Below are 5,659 nucleotides of genomic sequence, written 5' to 3' on the forward strand. Positions count from 1 at the left end.
CCATGCTCTGAATAATTTCAAGATTTTTATATTTGTTGAAGCTTGTTTTGACCCAACACATAATCAATTATAGTGAAGATATACTGGGCACTTGAAAAGAAAATGAGTTTAGATGTTGCTAGGCATAGTGTTCTGAATATGTCAATTAAAAGTTATATATGTCAGCCCGCCCCTCGCCTCCCGCTCTGGCCCCGCCACCGGAAGACCCGCCGCCCGAGCCATGTCGAAGAAAAAAGGATTAAGTGCAGAGGAGAAGAGAGCCGCATGATGGAAATATTTTTTGAGACGAAAGATGTATTTCAATTAAAAGACATGGAGAAGATTGCTCCCAAAGAGAAAGGCATTACTGCTATGTCAGTGAAAGAAGTCCTTCAAAGTTTGGTTGATGATGGTATGGTTGACTGTGAGAGGATTGGAACGTCTAATTATTACTGGGCTTTTCCAAGTAAAGCTCTTCTTGCAAGGAAATGCAAGTTGGAGGTTCTGGAATCTCAGGTATCTGAGGGAAACCAGAAGCACACAAATCTACAGAAAAGCATTGAGAAAGCTAAAATTGGCCTACATGAAACAGAAGAATGAACCATGCTAGCAAAAGAGCTTTCTTCACTTCGAGACCAAAGGGAACAGCTAAAGGCAGAAGTAGAAGAATACAAGGAATGTGACCCACAAGTTGTGGAAGATATACGTCAAGCAAATAAAATAGCCAAAGAAGCTGCTAACAGATGGACTGATAATATATTTTCAATAAAATCTTGGGCCAAAAGAAAATTTGGTTTCGAAGAAAATAAAATTGATAAAAACTTTGGAATTCCAGAAGACTTTGACTACATAGACTAAAATGTTTGATGTTGGTAAAGGATCTATGTACTTGTGAATATGTAATTTTTAAAATGTTATTCAAATGTACCGAATTGCCATTTACCTATAATTGTGTTTATCATTTAATTAATTTTAAATAAAGTACAAAGTGGAAAAAAAAGTTATATATGTCATATATATAAAAGTTATATAAAGTTATATATGTCATATAAAAGATATATGTCAATCCAAATTTCTACAGACATTCTATATTCTTAGTGATACTGACATATTTCTACATCTTTTTAGTTCTTTTAATGCTTGCTTCATTTTTAAAATATATTATTGGAAATATGCAGATTTAAAACTGCATATCTTCCTTTTAGGCTAACTCATTTATACTTATAAAATGTCTCTTAATATCTTGGTAATAATATTTACCTTAAAGACTATTTGTCTGATGCTAATATAGTTATACCAGGTTTCCTTTGATTAGTATTTGTTGTGTTTCCTTTTATTTTAAGCCATTCACTGTCCTTATATTTAAGGTATAGCCCTTGTAATCAACATAAATTTAGATTTTTGCTTTTCATTTTCACTTTCTTAGTCTTTCACTAAAGATAGTATTTAATCCATTTGCTTTTAATGTAACTAATGACAAAATTGAGTTTCCTGTTTATTTTTGATGTATGTTTTTTCTCTTTTCTTTCCTTCATCTGAAATCTAATTATGTGTGTGTTACATAGTCACTGAATCCCAAATATCTGCTCCATTCTTATTCCTACTTCCATTCTTCTTCTATATATGTCTTATTTTGAGATATATTCTACTAGTCTTTCTTCCCATTCTTTAATCCTGTCTTGTTCTGTGTCTAATTTATGTTAACTGTATCCATTGTTACTTAATTTCATATATTTTTTTATTTCTGAAATTTCTATTTGCTTTTTCTAGATTCTAATTTTCTGATGAAATTTTCCCATTTTTATCTATATTTCATCTGTTTCTTTTTTAGCATAATAGGGTTATTTGAAAGCCATGTCATTTTACTACAATATCTAAATCAATTGTAAGTATGTTCTACAGTCTAGTTTTTCTCTTGGAGTTTGGTTATATGATCATATTTCTTGTCATACCTAACGCTTTTTTGTTTGAATGACAGACATGATGGCTCCAGATGATTTTACCTTTCACCAGAGGATGTTAATCATTTCTTCTGCTAGTTATTATGGACTCAGGAGGATAATGATCCTCTTTATCCAGTCAGGGACTAAGCTGAGTCAAGGCTGTGTTGCACTTTACAGTAAGACAATGTAGTTCTGATTTAACCCGGTTCCTAGAGCAAGGCACTTTTAAAATCAAGAGCTTTTAATCGAGACCATTATGCATCTTCCTCCCCGCCCAGAACTAAGAGACTTTGGGAAACCCCCTCCCCACATCTGTTTTTAAACACAGATTTGTTAGCTTCACAGATACTGTTAGAATTTGGCAAATATTTTGAGAGAAAAGTAATCTTGTATTTGAGGCTCACTAAACAAAACTTCATTCAGCCTAGGCTCAAAATTGACAACATCTTTCAGAAAAAAAGAGAATGAAGATTGTTATCTCTAGAGGTTTTCTTTTCTACAAAGCTTTAGTCTTTTCTGTTCTCTTTGCTTCTTCATTTCTAAGATATCCTTAAATATATGTAGTGTGTGTATATGTGGGGGGGGGTGTGTATGTGTGTGTGTGTGTGTGTATTTTATTCATCATTTCTGGTTGTTCTCAGCAGGACTGTAAGTTTGACAAAACAATCACATTCTACCCAGTAATGGAAGTGCTCAATTTCTGGCAAGTAAAAGAAGCAGCAGTCTTGATTACTTGTTACCTGGAAAAAAAACTTTTAATCTCTAAATTCCATCTAAGGGGTTTCCCTTCTTTGGTTGTTTCATGGAGGAAAGATTACTTCAGGGCCAATATTCCTTTTTTAAATCCTTCTTGTTTAAAAGCTAAGGGTAATGTGGAATAGCAAAGTTGAATTCTCCCTTTGTAGTTTGAAATCTAGCCAGGCATACGGTAATTATTAAAAGTTAAATGAGCATAAAGCAGGCTGGCAAGAAAACTGCAGAACATGGTGACTTGTGTAATGTTCTTTTCTCACTGTCAAGTAGAAACCCTCCACTGCATTAACTAAAAGTCGAATGGAGTAGCTGAGAATACTGCGGGCTTCTTAAATATACTATACACATCACTTGCCAACTTTCTCAACAACAGGAATAAGTTATTCATAAAAACTATTTTTTCATTATATATTAATTCTGATCTGAATTTCATTAGGATATGAAAATTACATACAGTAAAATACTTATTCATATGAATATATATCTCTGAGGATGTTGTTTTGAAATTATTATTTATCATATTTTTAATAGGAGAATAATCTTTTCCTTCAAGTGTTTAAAGATACCCAATGAATGTTAGAATAATGTGTTGCATTTTTCCCTATTAACATAAACAAATTCTGCCATTCCACTTTATTTTTATTTAGAATCAATAATAATAAAAATATTCAGAGTTTTAATAACACATTGTCTAAAGATTTTTAAATGCCCACTGTGAGACAGGTTAAGTGCTTACGGCTTACAGGCACCATCTCACTGACTTATCACATCAGCTATACAAAGTAATCATTCTTGATCTAGTCTTAAAGATGAGGAAACTGAGCCTAGGCTCATACTCAGGTCTATTTGATTCTAAAGCTAATACTCTTAACCACAGCTGTGTGCTGTCTCTGAAGATAAATGAAAGCTGATGCATTGATTTCCAATTTGATAGATACCTATTTCTTATTCAAATTTCATCAGATGGACAGACAGGCAGGTAAAAAGAGAAAAGTGCAAGTCAAATTTGTCAATCTTATTATTTATCAAACGCTCCAAGAAATGTTGACACAGAGCAAAGAATGTAACCAAAATGAACTCCTGAGTCACAAATCTCTGTCCCATCTTTGTCTAACAAGAACTTAAAAATACGACCTTATGATTTCTTCCCATCCCTGTGCCTTCTCCCAAGATAGGCCTTCTGACCCTACTTTCTTGCTTCCTCTTCAGTGCCTAGCAGCCTAATCTGATCCCTTACTCTCCAGCAATCTAATTCTAATAAAAGAAACAGTGTTAATCCAATCTGCTGTCAAGACTAGGTCTATTGAGTTATGTTTAGTGATTGATTATTGTTTGGATAAAATCATAACCATGTAGAATGACCCTTACCCATCCTCACTTCCTTTTTTTCGTTCACCTTGGCTTTTAATTATTATTACCATCATTACTGCTGCTCTTGCTGCTGCTGCTGCAATTGTTATTATTATTGTTCACATGTCTTAATTAATGCTTTCGTTTTACACCACTTAGCCAGACATGTCTACCTTACTGATATTTCTCCACCATATGCCTCTTTCTTGTTATAGTCTTAATAGAGATATCAAAGACTCCTATCTCATCATAAATTAATTCTATTTCCTTTGGGATACTTAAAAGTTTTAGGTCTCTATAAAAGCATCTGGTATAAATTTACTTAATTTTTTTCTATTCGACAATTTTTTATATCATTTGTTAATCAAACTAATAAGAATAAAGGTACGTCTTAAATAATAATCCCTATGCCCATGTTATTTGCATGATATTCAATTTCAATTTTTCTGGTCTTATTAGCATTTCATTATTCAAAGTAATACTTTTTTCCCCCTCAGAATGAATCAACTAACAGTTAGAAGTATTTTTAATGGTTTTAAAAACTTCCTTCGATAAATTATATAAACTATGGTCCAGTTTTAGGAAGTAACACTCTTGAACATAACCCCTCTGGGCACTGACAGATAATACTCTAGGAAATAGGGATTGGTGTAGCCAGGCAACAATTTCAAAATCATCACATGGTCAAGCAGTAAGGTGAATGAAAAATGCAGGCAAAGGTTCTATAGAACCTCTCTGGAGGGGATGTCTTAATATGTTAGCATTACAAAAATGTCTCTGGCTCCCCAATCTTAAATAGATAATTTGTGAATAATATTATGGGTTTGCAGCTGGCAGTGAAGTGTGATATATTGTTAATGCTTTTTGCAAATGTTAGAGTGGATATCTATCAAGACTCTATTGTCTCTGATGGCTTTCATATAGCACAATCCAAAAAATATTTCAATCTCCTGCTAAACTAGAGATTTCGCTGTTCTGCAGATCATTAGAATTTTTATTACATCTAAATAATAAAAGCTATTATTAGGGTCAATTCATAACTATGGAGCTTGCAATTTTAGGATTTTCTCTACAGATTTGGTTTGTACTCTCTAGAATCTAAGCTTTCATTTTGGAGGGGAAAAAGGAGATAAGTTAACTTTTTGTAGCTTTCTTGGAAAAGAAGACAACCCTGACAACATTTAAATACTGTGCCAGAAAACCAAGCATATCAATTTCCAATTAACATTCTCAATCCAAACTCATCTCAATTTTTCTCAGGTGGAAGGAGATTGGGCTATACTGAAGGGTTGTACTTATAAAGTGATTATGAAATTTTCTCCTGTCATTCAGTTTTGTGTAATTTCTCTGGGCAATTTCTGATGTTGCTACTGTAGCAACAGCATATTTAGTGCCTGTCATAGACAGGAGTATTCTGAACTGTGAGGGAGGGGCCATGATTTATAATGTGCTACAAATGGCTCTCAGCGCTAGAATACAAATTCAAATATGATAGTTGATACCAATCTGCAATGTATTTTGGAGTAATCCCAATTGCTGATGAAAATCCCTTGATGGTTTGGGGATACATTTTGTCTACCAAACAGTCACTCCGACTGCATTGAGAATTCAGATACAGTTTTTAAAATGCAAAA

At 33.3% G+C, this 5,659-nt stretch overlaps 1 pseudogene; it reads left to right on the forward strand.

Annotated features, from left to right (window-relative positions):
* The first annotated feature begins 220 nt into the window (after positions 1-220).
* Positions 221-973, forward strand: LOC101684956 (annotated as a pseudogene).
* The last annotated feature ends 4,686 nt before the right edge of the window (positions 974-5,659 follow it).

Source organism: Mustela putorius, unplaced genomic scaffold, assembly GCF_011764305.1.
Source record: "Mustela putorius furo isolate JIRA1106 unplaced genomic scaffold, ASM1176430v1.1 tig00003858_pilon_pilon_pilon, whole genome shotgun sequence".
Lineage (NCBI taxonomy): Eukaryota > Metazoa > Chordata > Mammalia > Carnivora > Mustelidae > Mustela > Mustela putorius.